The sequence below is a fragment of the Phyllobates terribilis genome, unplaced genomic scaffold, assembly GCF_046119375.1.
Source record: "Phyllobates terribilis strain yellow unplaced genomic scaffold, ASM4611937v1 Scaffold_126__1_contigs__length_5098115, whole genome shotgun sequence".
Classification (NCBI taxonomy): Eukaryota; Metazoa; Chordata; class Amphibia; order Anura; family Dendrobatidae; genus Phyllobates; species Phyllobates terribilis.
In genome coordinates this window covers 4120669-4147295 of record NW_027362886.1, presented here as the reverse complement: position 1 = coordinate 4147295, position 26627 = coordinate 4120669, and positions in this window count along the sequence as shown.

Here is a 26627-nt window from a genome sequence, read left to right as displayed (position 1 = left end):
ACACTCGCACGCACACACTCGCACACACTCGTACACACACTCGCACAAACACACTGGCACACACTCGCACACATTCACACACTCACTCATATGGACTCGCACTCGCACACACACACTTGCGCACAATTGCACACCCTCGAACACACTCGCACACACACGCTCGCACACACACTCGCAAATACTCGCACACACTGTCCTACTCACTCACACACACACTCGGAAACACTCGCACACAATCACACACACTTACTCAGGCACACTCGCACACACTCATACACTCGTGCACACTAGCACACACTCGCACACACACACACACGCACAAACTCACACACACTCGCACACACTCATACACAATCGCACACACACTCGCATACACACACTCGCAAACACTCGCACTCACTCGCACGCACTCGCACGCACACATGCACACACTTGCACAAACTCACACACACTCGCACACAATCATACACAATTGCACACACACTCGCACACACACACTCGCACACTCACACTCGCACACACACACTCGCACACTCTCGCACACACTGGCACACACTCACTCGCACACACTTGCACATACTCGCACACACACACTTGCACACACTGGCACACACTCGCACATACACTCATACACACTCGCACACACTCACACGCACACACATTCGCACACACACTCACACACTCGCACACACTCGCGTGCACACACAGACTCGCACGCACACACTCGCACACACTCACTCATACACACACTCACACACAATCACACACACTTGCACACACACACTCATACACACTCGCACAAACACACTTGCATACACTCGCACACACACACTCATACACACTCGCACAAACACACTCAAACACACTTGCACACACTCACACACACACTCGCACACACTCGCACACACTCACTCATACACAATCACACACACTCGCACACACACTCGCACGCACACACTTGCACACATTCACACATGCTCACACATACAGTCCTACACACTCACACACACAATTGCACACACTCGTACACACACTCGCACAAACACACTGGCACACACTTGCACACATTCACACACTCACTCATATGGACTCGCACTCGCACACACACACTTGCGCACAATTGCACACCCTCGAACACACTCGCACACACACGCTCGCACACACACTCGCAAATACTCACACACACAGTCCTACTCACTCACACACACACTCGGAAACACTCACACACAATCACACACACTTACTCAGGCACACACGCACACACTCATACACTCGTGCACACTAGCACACACTCGCACACACACACACACACTCGCACAAACTCACACACACTCGCACACACTCATACACAATCGCACACACACTCGCATACACACACTCGCAAACACTCGCACTCACTCGCACGCACTCGCACGCACACATGCACACACTTGCACAAACTCACACACACTCGCACACACTCATACACAATTGCACACACACTCGCACACACACACTCACACACTCACACTCGCACACACACACTCGCACACACTCACTCGCACACACTTGCACACACTCGCACACACACACTTGCACACACTGGCACACACTCGCACATACACTCATACACACTCGCACACACTCACACGCACACACATTCGCACACACTCACACACTCGCACACACTCGCGTGCACACACAGACTCGCACGCACACACTCGCACACACTCACTCATACACACACTCACACACAATCACACACACTTGCACACACACACTCATTCACACTCGCACAAACACACTTGCATACACTTGCACACACGCACTCATACACACTCGCACAAACACACTTGCACACACTCACACACACACTCGCACACACTCGCACACACTCACTCATACACAATCACACACACTCGCACACACTCGCACGCACACACTTGCACACACTCACACATGCTCACACATACAGTCCTACACACTCACACACACAATTGCACACACTCCTACACACACTCGCACACACTCACACACACTCGCACACAATCACACACACACTCGCACACACAGTCCTACACACTCACACTCGCACACACACTCGCACACACACTCGCACACACTCGCACACATTCGCACACACTTACTCATATGCACTCGCACACACACACTCGCACAAAATTGCACACACTCGAACACACTCGTACACACACACTTGCACACACACTCGTGCACACAGTCCTACACACTCACACACACACTCGGCAACACTCGCACACACTCTCACACACACTTACTCACGCACACTCGCACACACTCACACACTCGCGCACACTAGCACACACTCGCACGCCCACACTCGCACACTCACGCACACACTTGCACAAACTCGCACTCACTCACACGCACTCGCACACACACACGCACACACTCGCACAAACGCACACACACTCGCACACACTCATACACAATTGCACACACACTCACACACACACTCGCACGCACACTCGCACACACACACACACTCACACACACTCGCACACACCCGCACGCACACACTCGCACGCACACACTCACACACACACTCGCACACACACTCGCAAACACTCACACACACTCACTGGCACACACTCACACACACTCAAACCCACTTTCACACACACTCGCACACACTTGCACACACTCGCACCCACACACACGCACCCACTTGCACACACTCGCACACACACTCATACACATTCGCACACACTCACTCACACACACTCGCACACAAACTCGCACACACTCACACACACTCACTCATACACACTCGCACACAATCACTCGCACACACTCACACACACTCGCACACACTCGCACCCATTCACTCGCGCACACTCGCACATACTCGCACGCACACACTCGCACACACTCGAACACACATTCACACACACTCGCACACACTTGCACACACTCACACCCACACACTCGCACACACTTGCACACACTCACACACACACTCACACACAATCGCACACACTCGAACACACATTCACACACACTCGCACACACTTGCACTCACTCACACCCACACACTCGCACACACTTGCACTCACTCGCACACACTCACACACACTCGCACCCATTCACTCGAGCACACTCGCACACTCACTCGCACACACGCACACACTCACATACACTCACTCATGCACACTCGCACACACTCACACCCACTCACTCGAGCACACTCGCACACACTCGGACGCACACACTCGCACACACTCACACGCACACACTCGTGCACACACGAGCACATTCGTACGCACTCGCACACACACTCGCACACACTCACACACACTCGCACACACTCACACACTCATGCACACTAGCACACACTCGCAAGCACACACTCACACTCACACACACACTGACTCACACGCACACACTCGCGCACACTTGCACACACTCACACACACTTGCGCACACTCGTACACCCACACTCACACACTCTCGCACATTATTTGCACACACTCGCACTCACTCGCACGCACTCGCACGCACACACTCACAAACACTCGCACACACTCACACACTCGCGCACACTAGCACACACTCGCACGCCCACACTCGCACACTCTCGCACACATTTGCACGCACTCACTCGCACGCACTCGCACGCACACACGCACACACTCGCACAAACTCACACACACTCACACACTCGCACACCAGCACACACTCGCACGCCCACACTCGCACACTCTCGCACACATTTGCATGCACTTGCACTCACTCGCACGCACTCGCACGCACACACGCACACACTCGCACAAACTCACACACACTCGCACACACTCATACATAATAGGACACACACTCGCACACACTCGCACACTCTCGCCCACACTCATACACACTCACTCGCACACACTCACACACACTCGCACCCATTCACTCGAGCACACTCGCACACAAACTCGCACACACGCACACACTCACATACACTCACTCATGCACACTCGCACACACTCACACCCACTCACTCGAGCACACTCGCACACACTCGGACGCACACACTCGCACACACTCACACGCACACACTCGTGCACACACGAACACACTCGTACTCACACACTCGCACACACACTCGCACACACAGTCCTACACACTCACACACACACTCGGAAACACTCGCACACACTCACACACTCGCGCACACTAGCACACACTCGCACGCCCACACTCACACACTCTCGCACACATTTGCGCGTACTCGCACGCACTCTCACACAAACGCACACACTTGCACAAACTCACACACACTCATACACAATCGCACACACACTCGCATACACACACCCGCATTCACTCGCACGCACTCGCACGAACACACGCACACACTTGCACAAACTCACACACACTCATACACAATTGCACACACACTCGCACACACACACTCGCACACACACACTCGCACACACTCGCACACATTTGCACACACTCGCACACAAACACTCGCACACACTGGCACACACTCGCACATACCCTCATACACACTCGCACACACTCACACGCACACACATTCGCACTCACACACACACACTCGCACACACTCGCACACAAACTCGCACACACACTCACACACACTCACTCATACACACTCACACACACTTACTCGCACACACTCACACACACTCGCACACACTCTCACCAATCCACTCGAGCACACTCGCACACACTCGCACGCACACACTTACATGCAAACACTCGTGCACACTCGCGCACACTCGCACGCACACACTCGCACACATTCAGACACACTCGCACTCACACACTCGCACACACTCGCACAGTCGCACACACACGCACACACTCGCACGCACACACTCGCACACACTCGCACACACTCACACACACTTGCACACACTCGCACACACACTCATACACACTCGAATACACTCGCACACACATATGCACACACACTCGCACACACACTCACACACACTCGCACACGTTCGCACACACTCACATGCACACACTCACACAAACTCGCACACACTCGCACCCACTCACTCGTGCACCCTCACACACACTCGGGCACATTTGCACACACTCACACGCACTCGCACACTCTCGCACACACACTCGCACACACACTCGCACACACTCACACACACTCGCACACAATCGCACCCACTCACTCGTGCACACTCCCGCACACTCAGGCACATTTGCACACACTCGCACACACTCACACACTCTCACACACACACTCGCACACAAACTCGCACACACTCGCACACACTCACTCGCACACACTCGCACACAAACTCGCACACACACACTTACACACACTCACTCATACACACTCACACACACTTACTCGCACACACTCACACACACTCGCACACACTCTCACCAATTCACTCGAGCACACTCGCACACACTCGCACGCACACACTTACATGCACACACTCGTGCACACTCGCGCACACTCGCACGCACACACTCGCACACATTCGGACACACTCACACTCACACACTCGCACACACTCGCACAGTCGCACACACTCGCACGCACACACTCGCACACACACTCATACACACTCGCACACACACACATGCACACACACTCGCACACACACTCACACACACTCGCACACGTTCGCACACACTCACATGCACACACTCACACACACTCGCACCCACTCACTCGTGCACACTCACGCACACTCGGGCACATTTGCACACACTCGCACACACTCACACACTCTCACACACACACTCGCACACAAACTCGCACACACTCGCACACACTCACTCGCACACACTCGCACACAAACTCGCACACACACACTCACACACACTCACTCATACACACTCACACACACTTACTCGCACACACTCACACACACTCGCACACACTCTCACCAATTCACTCGAGCACACTCGCACACACTCGCACGCACACACTTACATGCACACACTCGTGCACACTCGCGCACACTCGCACGCACACACTCGCACACATTCGGACACACTCACACTCACACACTCGCACACACTCGCACAGTCGCACACACTCGCACGCACACACTCGCACACACACTCATACACACTCGCACACACACACATGCACACACACTCGCACACACACTCACACACACTCGCACACGTTCGCACACACTCACATGCACACACTCACACACACTCGCACCCACTCACTCGTGCACACTCACGCACACTCGGGCACATTTGCACACACTCGCACACTCTCACACACACACTCGCACACACTCGCACACAGTCACACACACTTGCACAGTCTCGCACACACACACTTGCACACACACTCGCACACAAACTCGCACACACTCGCACACACTCACTCGCACACACTCGCACACAAACTCGCACACACACACTCACTCATACACACTCACACAAACTTACTCGCACACACTCACACACACTCGCACACACTCTCACCAATTCACTCGAGCACACTCGCACACACTCGCACGCACACACTTACATGCACACACTCGTGCACACTCGCGCACACTCGCACGCACACACTCGCACACATTCGGACACACTCACACTCACACACTCGCACACACTCGCACAGTCGCACACACTCGCACGCACACACTCGCACACACACTCATACACACTCGCACACACACACATGCACACACACTCACACACACACTCACACACACTCGCACACGTTCGCACACACTCACATGCACACACTCACACACACTCGCACCCACTCACTCGTGCACACTCACGCACACTCGGGCACATTTGCACACACTCGCACACACTCGCACACTCTCACACACACACTCGCACACACTCGCACACAGTCACACACACTTGCACAGTCTCGCACACACACACTCGCACACACACTCGCACACAAACTCGCACACACTCGCACACAAACTCGCACACACACACTCACTCATACACACTCACACACACTTACTCGCACACACTCACACACACTCGCACACACTCTCACCAATTCACTCGAGCACACTCGCACACACTCGCACGCACACACTTACATGCACACACTCGTGCACACTCGAACGCACACACTCGCACACATTTGGACACACTCGCACTCACACACTCGCACACACTCGCACACACTCGCATGCACACACTCGCACACACTCGCACACATTCACACACACTTGCACACACGCGCACACACACTCGCACACACACACATGCACACACACTCGCACACACACTCACACACACTCGCACACGTTCGCACACACTCACATGCACACACTCACACACACTCGCACACACTCGCACCCACTCACTCACGCACACTCGGACACATTTGCACACACTCGCACACTCTCACACACACACTCGCACACACTCACACACACTCGCACACAATCGCAAGCACACACTCGCACGCACACATTCGCACACACACTCGCTCATGCACACTCGCACACACTCGCACCCACTCACTCGTGCACACTCCCGCACACTCAGGCACATTTGCACACACTCGCACACACTCGCACACTCTCGCACACACACTCGCACACACACTCGCACACACTCACTCACACTTGCACACACTCGAACGCACACACTCGCACACACACTCACACACACTCGCACACACTCACACACATTCGCACACACTCACTCGCACACAAACTCGCACACACGCACACACTCGCTCATACACACTCGCACACACTCACTCGAGCACACTCGCACACACTCGCACGCACACACTCGCACACACTCACACACTCATGCACACTCGCACACACTTGTACGCACTCGCACACACACTTGCACACACTCGAACACACACACTCGCACACACTCGCACACACACTCGCACATACACTCATACACACTCGCACACACGCGCACACACTCGCACACACAGTCACATACACTCACACACACACTCGCAAACGCTCGCACACACTCACTTACTCACACGCACACACTCGCACACACTCACACACTCGCGCACACTAGCAAACACTTGCAAGCACACACTCGCACAGACTCACACACACACTCACTCACACGCACACACTCGCACACACTCACACACACTCGCACACACTAGCACACGCTCACACACATTTGCACACACTCGCACTCACTCACACGCACAAACCCAAACACACTCGCACGCACACACTCACACACACACTCGCACACACTCACACACACTCATACACACTCGCACATACAGTCCTACACACTCACACACGCAATCGCACACACTCGCACACACTCACACACACACTCGCACACACTCACACACATTCGCACACACACTCGCACACACTCACACACACTCATTCACACTCACACAAACACAATTGAACACACTCGCACACACACTCGCACACACACTCACACACACTCGCACACACTCGCACACACTTGCACACACACACTCGCACACACTCACACACACTTTCACACACTCGCACACACACTCATGCACACTCGCACACACTCGCACACACACATGCACACACACTCGCACACACTCGCACACACTCACATGCACACACTCACACACACTCGCAACCACTCACTCGTGCACACTCGCGCACACTCGGGCACATTTGCACACACTCGCACACTCACGCACACACACTCGCACAGACACACTCGCACACATTCGCACACACTCACTCGCACACAATCTCGCACACACGCACACACTCACACGCACACACTCGCACATACACTCGCACACACTCGCACGCACTCACTCGTGCACACTCGTGCACACTCGGGCACATTTGCACACACTCGCACACTCTCGCACACACACTTGCACACACTCGCACGCACTCGCACGCACACACTCGCACGCAAATACTCACACGCACACACTCACACACACACTCACACACACTCGCACAAATTCACACACACTCACTCGCACACAAACTCGCACACACGCACACACTCACACACACTCACTCATACACACTCGCACACACTTGCACGCACACACTCACACGCACACACTCATGCACACTTGCACACACACTCGCACATACACTCATACACACTCGCACTTACACTCATACACACTCGCACACACGCGCACACACTCGCACACACAGTCGCACACATTCACACACAAACTCACAAACACTCGCACACACTCACACACACACTCACTTACTCACACGCTCACACTCGCGCACACTCACACACTCACACACACGAGCAAACACTTGCAAGCACACACTCGCACAGACTCACACACACATTCACTCACACGCGAACACTCGCGCACACTAACTCACACTCGCACACACTCGCACACGCTTGCACACACTCGCACTCACTCGCACGCACACACACGAACACAGTCACACACACTCGCACACACTCACACACTCACTCATACACAATCGTACACACACACTCGCACACACTCACTCACCCTCACTCGCACACACTCACTCACCCTCACTCGCACACACTCCCACACACTCACACACACACTCGCACGCACTCGCACACACTTGCACACACGCACACACACTCATACACACTAATACACACTCGCACACACACGCACACACACACTCACACACACTCACATGCACACACTCGCATGCACACACTTGCACACACTCACAAACACACTTGCACACACTTGCACACACTCACACACACTCACTCACACGCACACACTCGCGCACACTCGCACAAACTCACACACTCGCGCACACTAGCACACACTCACTCGCACACACTCACACACACTCGCACCCACTCGCACCCACTCACTCGAGCACACTCGCACACACTCGCACGCACACACTCGCACACACGCACACACTCGTACGCACTCGTACACCCACTCGCACACACTTGCACACACTCAAACACACACACTCGCACCCACACTCGCACACACTCTCGCACATACACTCATACACACTCGCACACACGCACACACACGTGCACACACAGTCGATCACACTCACACTCGCACACACACACTTGCACACACTCACACACACTCACACACTCGCACACACACACACACTCGAGCACACTCGCACATGCAGTCCTACACACTGACACACAATCGCACACACTCACACATACTCCTACACACACTCGCACACACTCACACACACTCGCACACACTCGCACACACTCACATACACACTCGCACACACTGTCCTACACACTCACACTCGTACACACTTATGCACAATCGCACACACACACTCGCACACACTCGCACACACACACTCACACTCACTCGCACACACTCGCACACACACACACTCACTCACTCACACGCACACACTCACGCACACTCGCACACATTCACTAATACACAATCGCACACACACACTCGCACACACTCACACGCACACATTCACTAATACACAATCGCACACACACACTTGCACACACTCACACACACACTCGCACACACTCGCACGCACACACTCGCATGCACACACTCGCACACACACACTCGCACACACTCACACACACACACTCACACACACTCGCACACACTCACGCACACACTCACACACACTTGCACACACACACACTCATACACACTCGCACACACACTCAAACACACTTGCACACACTCACACACACACTCGCACACACACACTCGCACACACACTTGCAGACACTCACACACACTCACACACACTCGCACACACTCACACACTCGATCACACTCGCACACACTCACACACACTCGCAGACACTCACACACTCGCGCACACTCGGGCACATTTGCACACACTCGCACACTCTCGCACACACACTCGCACGCACACACTCGCACACAGACTCGCACACACACTCGCACAGACACACTCGCACACACTCGCACACATTCGCACACACTCACTCGCACACAAACACGCACACACTCACACACACACACTCGCACATACACTCGCACACACTCGCACGCACTCACTCATGCACACTCGCGCACACTCGGGCACATTTGCACACACTCGCACACTCTCGCACACACACTTGCACACACTCACACACACACTCACTTACTCACACACACACACTCACGCACACTCACACACTCACGCACACTAGCAAACACTTGCAAGTACACACTCGCAAAGACTCACACACACATTCACTCACACGCGCACACTCGCGCACACTGACAGACATTCGCACACACTCGCACACGCTTGCACACACTAGCACTCACTCGCACGCAAACACCCGCACACACTCACACACACTCGCACACACTCACACACACACTCACACGCACTTTCACACACACTCGCACACACTCACTCATACACAATCGCACACACACACTCCCACACACTCACACACACACTCGCACGCACTCGCACACACTTGCACAAACGCACACTCATACACACTCGCACACACACACACACACTCACTCACACTCGCACGCACACACTCGCACGCACACACTTGCACACACTCACAAACACACTTGCACACACTTGCACACACTCACACACACACTCACTCACACGCACACACTCGCGCACACTCGCACAAACTCACACACTCGCGCACACTAGCACACACTCACTCGCACACACTCACACACACTCGCACCCACTCGCACCCACTCACTCGAGCACACTCGCACACACTCGCATGCACACACTCGCACACACGCACACACTCGTACACACTCGTACACCCACTCACACACACTTGCACACACTCAAACAAACACACTCGCACCCACACTCGCACACACTCGCACACACACTCGCACATACATACATACACACTCGCACACACGTGCACACACAGTCGCACACACTCACACACACACTCGCACACACACACTCACACACACTCACACAGTCGAACACACACACACTCAAACACACTCGCACACACTCACACACACTCGCACACACTCACACACACACTCGCACACACTGTCCTACACACTCACACTCGTACACACTTATGCACAATCGCACACACACACTCGCACACACTCACACACACTCACTCACTCACACACACTCGCACACACACACACTCACTCACTCACACGCACACACTCACGCACACTCGCACACATTCACTAATACACAATCGAACACACACACTCGCACACACTCACACACATTCACTAATACACAATCGCACACACACACTCGCACACACTCACACACACACTCGCACACACTCACACGCACACACTCGCACGCACACACTCGCACACACACACTCGCACACACTCACACACAAACACTCACACACACTCGCACACACTCACGCACACAATCACACACACTCACACACTTGCACACACACACACTCATACACACTCGTACACACACTCAAACACACTTGCACACACTCACACACACACTCGCACACACACACTCGCACACTCACTTGCAGACACTCACACACACTCATACACACTCGCACAAGCTCACACACTCGAACACACTCGCACACACTCACACACACTCGCACACACTCACACACTCGCACACACTCGCACATACAGTCCTACACACTCACACACACACTCGCACACACTCACACACACTTGCACACACTCGCACACACTCGCACGCCCACACTCGCACACTCACACGCCCACACTCGCACATTCTCGCACACATTTGCACACACTAGCACTCACTTGCACGCTCTCGCACGCACACACTCGCACACACTCACAAACTCAAGCACACTAGCACACACTCGCACGCCCACACTCGCACACTCTCGCACACATTTGCACGCACTTGCACTCACTCGCACGCACTCACACGCACACACTCGCACACACTCGCACACACTCACACACTCGAGCACACCAGCACAGACACGCACGCCCACACTCGCACACTCTCGTACACATTTGCACGCACTCGCACTCACTCGCACGCACTCGCATGCACCCACGCACACACTCGCACAAACTCACACACACTCGCACAAACTCTTACACAATCACACACACACACTCGCACACACTCACACTCACTCACACGCACTCGCACACACACACGCACACACTCGCACAAACGCACACACACTCGCACACACTCATACACAATTACACACACACTCGCACACACTCACTCGCACACACTCTCACACACTTGCACACACTCGCACATACACTCACACACACACACACTCACTCGCACACACACTCGCACACACTCAAACACACTGGCACACACTCGCACACACTCACTCGCACACACTCGCACACACGCACACACTCACACACACTCACTCATACACACTCACACACACTCACTCGCACACACTCGCACACACTCGCACACACACTCGTACACACACTCACACACACACACTCGCACACACTTGCACACACTCACACACACACTCATACACACTCACACACACTCGCACATACAGTCCCACACACTCACACACACAATCGCACACACTAGCACACACTCGCACACACTTGTACACACTCACTCACACTCACACACACAATCGCACACAATCGAACACACTCGCACACACACACTTGCACACACACTCGCACACACTCACACACACACTCGCACACACTTATACACAATCGTACACACACTCATACACACACTCGCACACACTCGCACACACACACTCGCACACACTCACACACACTTGCACACACTCGCACACACTCACTCGTGCACACTCGTGCACAGTTGGGCACATTTGCACACACTCGCAAACACTCGCACACACAGTCCTACTCACTCACACACACACTCGGAAACACTCGCACACAATCACACACACACTTACTCAGGCACACTCGCACACACACAAACACTCGTGCACACTAACACACACTCGCACACACACACACGCACACACTCGCACAAACTCACACACACTCGCACACACTCATACACAATTGCACACACACTCGCATACACACTCGCACACACTAGCACTCACTCGCACGCACTCGCACGCACACACGCACACACTTGCACAAACTCACACATACTCGCACACACTCATACACAATTGCACACACACTCGCACACACACACTCGCACACACACACTCGCACACACTTGCACACACTCGCACACACACTCGCACACACTGGCACACACTCGCACATACACTCATACACACTCGCTCACACTCACACGCACACACATTCGCACACACACTCACACACTCGCACAAACTCACGTGCACACACACACGCACGCACACACTCGCGCACACACTCGAACACACACTCGCACACACTCGCACACACTCACTCATACACAATCACACACACTTGCACACACACACTCGCACGCACACACTTGCACACACTCACACATGCTCACACACTCGCACACACACACTCGAACACAGTCGCACACACTCGCACATACAGTCCTACACACTCACACACACAATCGCACACACTCCTACACACACTCGCACACACTCACACACACTCGCACACACTCGCACACACACTCGCACACACAGTCCTACACACTCACACTAGCACACACTTGTGCACAATCGCACGCACACACTCGCACACACTCGCACACACTCGCACACACTCACTCACACTCACTCGCACACACTCGCACACACACACTCACTCACTCACACGCACGCACACTTGCACACATTCACTAATACACAATCACACACACTCGCACACACTCACACACACACACTCACACACACTCGCACACACTCACGCACACACTCACACACACTTGCACACACACACACTCATACACACTCGCACACACACTCAAACACACTTGCACACACTCACACACACACTCGCACACACACACTCGCACACACACTTGCAGACACTCACACACACTCACACACACTCGCACACACTCACACACTCGATCACACTCGCACACACTCACACACACTCGCAGACACTCACACACTCGCGCACACTCGGGCACATTTGCACACACTCGCACACTCTCGCACACACACTCGCACGCACACACTCGCACACAGACTCGCACACACACTCGCACAGACACACTCGCACACACTCGCACACATTCGCACACACTCACTCGCACACAAACACGCACACACTCACACACACACACTCGCACATACACTCGCACACACTCGCACGCACTCACTCATGCACACTCGCGCACACTCGGGCACATTTGCACACACTCGCACACTCTCGCACACACACTTGCACACACTCACACACACACTCACTTACTCACACACACACACTCACGCACACTCACACACTCACGCACACTAGCAAACACTTGCAAGTACACACTCGCAAAGACTCACACACACATTCACTCACACGCGCACACTCGCGCACACTGACAGACATTCGCACACACTCGCACACGCTTGCACACACTAGCACTCACTCGCACGCAAACACCCGCACACACTCACACACACTCGCACACACTCACACACACACTCACACGCACTTTCACACACACTCGCACACACTCACTCATACACAATCGCACACACACACTCCCACACACTCACACACACACTCGCACGCACTCGCACACAATTGCACAAACGCACACTCATACACACTCGCACACACACACACACACTCACTCACACTCGCACGCACACACTCGCACGCACACACTTGCACACACTCACAAACACACTTGCACACACTTGCACACACTCACACACACACTCACTCACACGCACACACTCGCGCACACTCGCACAAACTCACACACTCGCGCACACTAGCACACACTCACTCGCACACACTCACACACACTCGCACCCACTCGCACCCACTCACTCGAGCACACTCGCACACACTCGCATGCACACACTCGCACACACGCACACACTCGTACACACTCGTACACCCACTCACACACACTTGCACACACTCAAACAAACACACTCGCACCCACACTCGCACACACTCGCACACACACTCGCACATACATACATACACACTCGCACACACGTGCACACACAGTCGCACACACTCACACACACACTCGCACACACACACTCACACACACTCACACAGTCGAACACACACACACTCAAACACACTCGCACACACTCACACACACTCGCACACACTCACACACACACTCGCACACACTGTCCTACACACTCACACTCGTACACACTTATGCACAATCGCACACACACACTCGCACACACTCACACACACTCACTCACTCACACACACTCGCACACACACACACTCACTCACTCACACGCACACACTCACGCACACTCGCACACATTCACTAATACACAATCGAACACACACACTCGCACACACTCACACACATTCACTAATACACAATCGCACACACACACTCGCACACACTCACACACACACTCGCACACACTCACACGCACACACTCGCACGCACACACTCGCACACACACACTCGCACACACTCACACACAAACACTCACACACACTCGCACACACTCACGCACACAATCACACACACTCACACACTTGCACACACACACACTCATACACACTCGTACACACACTCAAACACACTTGCACACACTCACACACACACTCGCACACACACACTCGCACACTCACTTGCAGACACTCACACACACTCATACACACTCGCACAAGCTCACACACTCGAACACACTCGCACACACTCACACACACTCGCACACACTCACACACTCGCACACACTCGCACATACAGTCCTACACACTCACACACACACTCGCACACACTCACACACACTTGCACACACTCGCACACACTCGCACGCCCACACTCGCACACTCACACGCCCACACTCGCACATTCTCGCACACATTTGCACACACTAGCACTCACTTGCACGCTCTCGCACGCACACACTCGCACACACTCACAAACTCAAGCACACTAGCACACACTCGCACGCCCACACTCGCACACTCTCGCACACATTTGCACGCACTTGCACTCACTCGCACGCACTCACACGCACACACTCGCACACACTCGCACACACTCACACACTCGAGCACACCAGCACAGACACGCACGCCCACACTCGCACACTCTCGTACACATTTGCACGCACTCGCACTCACTCGCACGCACTCGCATGCACCCACGCACACACTCGCACAAACTCACACACACTCGCACAAACTCTTACACAATCACACACACACACTCGCACACACTCACACTCACTCACACGCACTCGCACACACACACGCACACACTCGCACAAACGCACACACACTCGCACACACTCATACACAATTACACACACACTCGCACACACTCACTCGCACACACTCTCACACACTTGCACACACTCGCACATACACTCACACACACTCGCACACACTCACTCGCACACACACTCGCACACACTCAAACACACTGGCACACACTCGCACACACTCACTCGCACACACTCGCACACACGCACACACTCACACACACTCACTCATACACACTCACACACACTCACTCGCACACACTCGCACACACTCGCACACACACTCGTACACACACTCACACACACACACTCGCACACACTTGCACACACTCACACACACACTCATACACACTCACACACACTCGCACATACAGTCCCACACACTCACACACACAATCGCACACACTAGCACACACTCGCACACACTTGTACACACTCACTCACACTCACACACACAATCGCACACAATCGAACACACTCGCACACACACACTTGCACACACACTCGCACACACTCACACACACACTCGCACACACTTATACACAATCGTACACACACTCATACACACACTCGCACACACTCGCACACACACACTCGCACACACTCACACACACTTGCACACACTCGCACACACTCACTCGTGCACACTCGTGCACAGTTGGGCACATTTGCACACACTCGCAAACACTCGCACACACAGTCCTACTCACTCACACACACACTCGGAAACACTCGCACACAATCACACACACACTTACTCAGGCACACTCGCACACACACAAACACTCGTGCACACTAACACACACTCGCACACACACACACGCACACACTCGCACAAACTCACACACACTCGCACACACTCATACACAATTGCACACACACTCGCATACACACTCGCACACACTAGCACTCACTCGCACGCACTCGCACGCACACACGCACACACTTGCACAAACTCACACATACTCGCACACACTCATACACAATTGCACACACACTCGCACACACACACTCGCACACACACACTCGCACACACTTGCACACACTCGCACACACACTCGCACACACTGGCACACACTCGCACATACACTCATACACACTCGCTCACACTCACACGCACACACATTCGCACACACACTCACACACTCGCACAAACTCACGTGCACACACACACGCACGCACACACTCGCGCACACACTCGAACACACACTCGCACACACTCGCACACACTCACTCATACACAATCACACACACTTGCACACACACACTCGCACGCACACACTTGCACACACTCACACATGCTCACACACTCGCACACACACACTCGAACACAGTCGCACACACTCGCACATACAGTCCTACACACTCACACACACAATCGCACACACTCCTACACACACTCGCACACACTCACACACACTCGCACACACTCGCACACACACTCGCACACACAGTCCTACACACTCACACTAGCACACACTTGTGCACAATCGCACGCACACACTCGCACACACTCGCACACACTCGCACACACTCACTCACACTCACTCGCACACACTCGCACACACACACTCACTCACTCACACGCACGCACACTTGCACACATTCACTAATACACAATCACACACACTCGCACACACTCACACACACACACTCGAACACACTTGCACACACTCACACACACACTCGCACACACAAACTCGCACACACACACTTGCACACACTCACACACACTCGCACACACTCACACACTCGAACACACTCGCACACACTTGCACATACAGTCCTAAACACTCACACACACAATCGCACACACTCGCACACACTCCTACACACACTCGTACACACTCACACACACTCGCACACACACTCGCACACACTCGCACACACACTCACTCACTCACACTCGCACACACTCACACACTCATGCACACTAGCACACACTCACACACACACTCACTCACACACACACACTCACGCACACTTGCGCACACTCTTGCACACATTTGCACACACTCGCACTCACTCGCACGCACACACTCGCATGCACACACTCGCACACACTCGCACACACTCACACATACTCGCAAACACTCATACACAATCACACACACACACTCGCACACACTCACACTCACTCACACGCACTCGCACACACACACGCACACACTCGCACAAACGCACACACACTCGCACACACTCATACACAATTACACACACACTCGCACACACTCACTCGCACACACTTGCACACACTCGCACACACACACTCGCACACACTCTCACACACTTGCACACACTCGCACATACACTCACTTGCACACACACTCGCACACACTCAAACACACTCGCACACACTCGCACACACTCACTCGCACACACTCGCACACAAACTCACACACACACACATACTCACACACACTCACTCATACACACTCACACACACTCACTCGCACACACTCACACACACTCGCACACACTCACACCCATTCAATCGAGCACACTCGCACACACTCGCACGCACACACTCACATGCACACACTCGCACACACACTCACACACACTCACTCGCACACACTTGCACACACTCACACACTCATACACACTCGCACACACTCGCACATACAGTCCTACACACTCTCACACAAAATCGCACACACTCGCACACACTCGCACACACACTCACACACACTCACTCGCACACACTCACACACACTCGCACACACTCACACCCATTCACTCGAGCACACTCACACACACTCGCACGCACACACTTACACGCACACACTCGTGCACACTCGTGCACACTCGCACACATTCGCACACACTCGCACTCACACACTCGCACACACTCGCACACAGTCGCACACACTCGCACACACTCGCACGCACACACTCGCACGCACACACTCACATGCACACACTCGCACACACACTCACACACACTCACTCGCACACACTTGCACACACTCACACACACACTCATACACACTCGCACACACTCGCACATACAGTCCTACACACTCTCACACAAAATTGCACACACTCGCACACACTTGCACACACTCACACACACACTCACACACACTCGCACACACTCGCACATACAGTCCTACACACTCACACACACAATCGCACACACTAGCACACACTTGTACACACTCACTCACACTCACACACACACTCGCACACAATCGAACACACTCGCACACACACACTTGCACACACACTCGCACACACTCACACACACACTCGCACACACTTATAAACAATCGAACACACACTCATACACACACTCACACACACTCGCACACACACACTCACACACACTCACACACACTTGCACACACTCGCACACACTCACTCGTGCACACTCGTGCACACTCGGGCACATTTGCACACACTTGCACACACACTTGCACACACTCACACACACTCGCACACACTCACACACACTCGCACGCACACACTCTCACACACACTCACAAACACACTCGCACACATTCGCACACACTCACTCGCACACAAACTCGCACACACGCACACTCATACACACTTGCACACACACTCGAACACACTTGCACACACTCACACACACACTCACACACACTCGCACACACTCACACACACACACTCGCACACACTTGCACACACTTGCACATACAGTCCTACACACTCACACACACAATCGCACACACTCGCACATACTCGCACACACACTCGCATATACACTCATACACATTCGCACACACTCGCACACACAGTCCTACACACTCACACACACACTCGCAAACACTCGCACACACTCACACACACACTCTCTCACTCACACATACACACTCGAGCACACACTCATGCACACTAGCACACACTCGCAAGCACACAATCACACTCACACACACACTCACTCACATGCACACACTCGCGCACACTCGCACACACTCACACACACTCGCACGCACTCGCACGCACTCACACACACACACTCGCACAGACTCGCACACACTCACACAGACTCGCACACACTCATACACAATCGCACACACACACTCGCACACACGAACTCGCACACATTCACACACACTCGCACACACTCGAACACACATTCACACACACTCGCACAAACTTGCACACACTCGCACCCACACACTCGCACACACTTGCACACACTCGCACACACACTCATACAACCTCGCACACACTTGCACACAATCGCACACACACTCATACACACTCACAAACACACGCACAAACACTCGCACACGCATACACTCGCACACACTCGCACACACTCGCACACACACACTCGCACACACTGGCACACACTCGCACATACACTCATACACACTCGCTCACACTCACACGCACACACATTCGCACACACACTCACACACTCGCACAAACTCGCGTGCACACACATACTCGCACGCACACACTCGCACACACTCGCACACACACACTGGCGCACACACTCGCACACACACTCGCACACACTCGCACACACACACTCACTCAAACACACTTGCACACACACTCGCACACACTCGCACACACTCACTCATACACAATCACACAAACTCGCACACACACACTCGCACGCACACACTTGCACACACTCACACATGCTCACACTCGCACACACACACTCGAACACAGTCGCACACACTCGCACATACAGTCCTACACACTCACACACACAATCGCACACACACCTACACACACTCGCACACACTCACACACACTCGCACACACTCGCACACACTCGCACACACTCACTCGCACACACTCGCACACAAACTCACACACACGCACACACTCACACACACTCACTCATACACACTCACACACACTCACTCGCACACACTCACACACACTCGCACACACTCACACACACTCGCACACACTCGAACACACATTCACACACTCTCGCACAAACTTGCACACACTTGCACCCACACACTCGCACACACTTGCACACACTCGCACACACACTCATACAACCTCGCACACACTTGCACACAATCGCACACACACTCATACACACTCGCACACACACGCACAAACACTCGCACATGCATTCACTCGCACACACTCGCACACACTCGCACGCACACACTTGCATGCACACACTCGCACACACTCGCACACACTCGCACACACTCACTCGCACACACTTGCACACACTCGCACACACACACTCGCACACACTGGCACACACTCGCACATACACTCATACACACTCGCTCACACTCACACGCACACACATTCGCACACACACTCACACACTCGCACAAACTCGCGTGCACACACACACTCGCATGCACACACTCGCACACACACACTGGCGCACACACTCGCACACACACTCGCACACACTCACACACACACACTCACTCAAACACACTTGCACACACACTCGCACACACTCACTCATACAAAATCACACACACTCGCACACACACACTCGCACGCACACACTTGCACACACTCACACATGCTCACACACTCGCACACACACACTCGAACACATTCGCACACACTCGCACATACAGTCCTACACACTCACACACACAATCGCACACACACCTACACACACTCGCACACACTCACACACACTCGCACACACTCGCACACACACTCGCACACACAGTCCTACACACTCACACTCGCACACACTTATGCACAATCGCACACACACACTCGCACACACTCGCACACACTCACTCACACTCACTCGCACACACTCGCACACACACACTCACTCACTCACACGCACGCACACTCGCACACATTCACTAATACACAATCGCACACACACACTCGCACACACTCACACACACACACTCGTACACACTTGCACACACTCACACACACACTCGCACACACAAACTCGCACACACACACTTGCACACACTCACACACACTCGCACACACTCACACACTCGAACACACTCGCACACACATGCACACACTCGCACATACACTCACACACACTCGCACACACTCACTTGCACACACACTCGCACACACTCAAACACACTCGCACACACTCGCACACACTCGCACACAAACTCACACACACGCACACACTCACACACACTCACTCATACACACTCGCACACACTCGCACGCACACACTCACATGCACACACTCGCACACACTCACACACACTCGCACACACTCGCACACACTCACACACACTCACTCATACACACTCACACACACTCACTCGCACACACTCACACACACTCACACACACTCACACCCATTCACTCGAGCACACTCGCACGCACACACTTACACGCACACACTCGTGCACACTCGTGCACACTCGCACGCACACACTCGCACACATTCGCACACACTCGCAATCACACACTCGCAATCACACACTCGCACACACTCGCACACACTCACACGCACACACTCGCATGCACACACTCACATGCACACACTCGCACACACACTCACACACACTCACTCGCACACACTTGCACACACTCACGCACACACTCATACACACTCGCACACACTCGCACATACAGTCCTACACACTCTCACACACAATCGCACACACTCGCACACACTCGCACACACACTCGCACACACACTCACACACACACACTCGCACACACTTGCACACACTCACACACACACTCATACACACTCACACACACTCGCACATACAGTCCCACACACTCACACACACAATCGCACACACTAGCACACACTCGCACACACTTGTACACACTCACTCACACTCACACACACACTCGCACACAATCGAACACACTCGCACACACACACTTGCACACACACTCGCACACACTCACACACACACTCGCACACACTTATACACAATCGAACACACACTCATACACACACTCGCACACACTCGCACACACACACTCGCACACACTCACACACACTTGCACACACTCGCACACACTCACTCGTGCACACTCATGCACAGTTGGGCACATTTGCACACACTCGCACACACTCGCACACACAGTCCTACTCACTCACACACACACTCGGAAACACTCGCACACAATCACACACACACTTACTCAGGCACACTCGCACACACTCAAACTCTCGTGCACACTAACACACACTCGCACACACACACACGCACACACTCGCACAAACTCACACACACTCGCACACACTCATACACAATTGCACACACACTCGCATACACACTCGCACACACTAGCACTCACTCGCACGCACTCGCATGCACACACGCACACACTTGCACAAACTCACACATACTCGCACACACTCATACACAATTGCACACACACTCGCACACACACACTCGCACACACACACTCGCACACTCTCGCACACACTCGCACACACTCACTCGCACACACTTGCACACACTCACACACACACACTCGCACACACTGGCACACACTCGCACATACACTCATACACACTCGCTCACACTCACACGCACACACATTTGCACACACACTCACACACTCGCACAAACTCGCGTGCACACACACAATCGCACGCACACACTCGCACACACACACTGGCGCACACACTCGCACACACACTCGCACACACTCGCACACACACACTCACTCAAACACACTTGCACACACACTCGCACACACTCGCACACACTCACTCATACACAATCACACACACTTGCACACACACACACACACTTGCACACACTCACACAAGCTCACACACTCGCACACACACACTCGAACACAGTCGCACACACTCGCACATACAGTCCTACACACTCACACACACAATCGCACACACTCCTACACACACTCGCACACACTCACACACACTCGCACACACTCGCACACACACTCGCACACACAGTCCTACACACTCACACTCGCACACACTTGTGCACAATCGCACACACACACTCGCACACACTAGCACACACTCGCACACACTCACTCACACTCACTCGCACACACTCGCACACACACACTCACTCACACGCACGCACACTTGCACACATTCACTAATACACAATCGCACACACACACTCGCACACACTCACACACACACACTCGAACACACTTGCACACACTCACACACACACTCGCACACACAAACTCGCACACACACACTTGCACACACTCACACACACTCACACACTCGAACACACTTGCACATACAGTCCTAAACACTCACACACACAATCGCACACACTCGCACACACTCCTACACACACTCGTACACACTCACACACACTCGCACACACACTCGCACACACTCGCACACACACTCACTCACTCACACGCACACTCGCGCACACTCGCACACACTCACACACTCATGCACACTAGCACACACTCACACTCACCCACACACTCACTCACACGCACACACTCACGCACACTCGCGCACACTCTCGCACACATTTGCACACACTCGCACTCACTCGCACGCACACACTCGCATGCACACACTCGCACACACTCACACATACTCGCACACACTCATAAACAATCACACACACACACTCGCACACACTCACACTCACTCACACGCACTCGCACACACACACGCACACACTCGCACAAACGCACACACACTCGCACACACTCATACACAATTACACACACACTCGCACACACTCACTCGCACACACTTGCACACACTCGCACACACACACTCGCACACACTCTCACACACTTGCACACACTCGCACATACACTCACACACACTCGCACACACTCACTCGCACACACACTCGCACACACTCAAACACACTCGCACACACTCGCACACACTCACTCGCACACACTCGCACACAAACTCACACACACGCACAAACTCACACACACTCACTCATACACACTCACACACACTCACTCGCACACACTCACACACACTCGCACACACTCACACCCATTCAATCGAGCACACTCGCACACACTCGCACGCACACACTTACACGCACACACTCGTGCACACTCGTGCACACTCGCACGCACACACTCGCACACATTCGCACACACTCGCACTCACACACTCGCACACACTCGCACACACTCGCATGCACACACTCGCACGCACACACTCACATGCACACACTCGCACACACACTCACACACACTCACTCGCACACACTTGCACACACTCACACACTCATACACACTCGCACACACTCGCACATACAGTCCTACACACTCTCACACAAAATCGCACACACTCGCACACACTCGCACACACTCGCACACACACTCGCACACACTCACTCGCACACACTCACACACACTCGCACACACTCACACCCATTCACTCGAGCACACTCGCACACACTCGCACGCACACACTTACACGCACACACTCGTGCACACTCGTGCACACTCGCACGCACAAACTC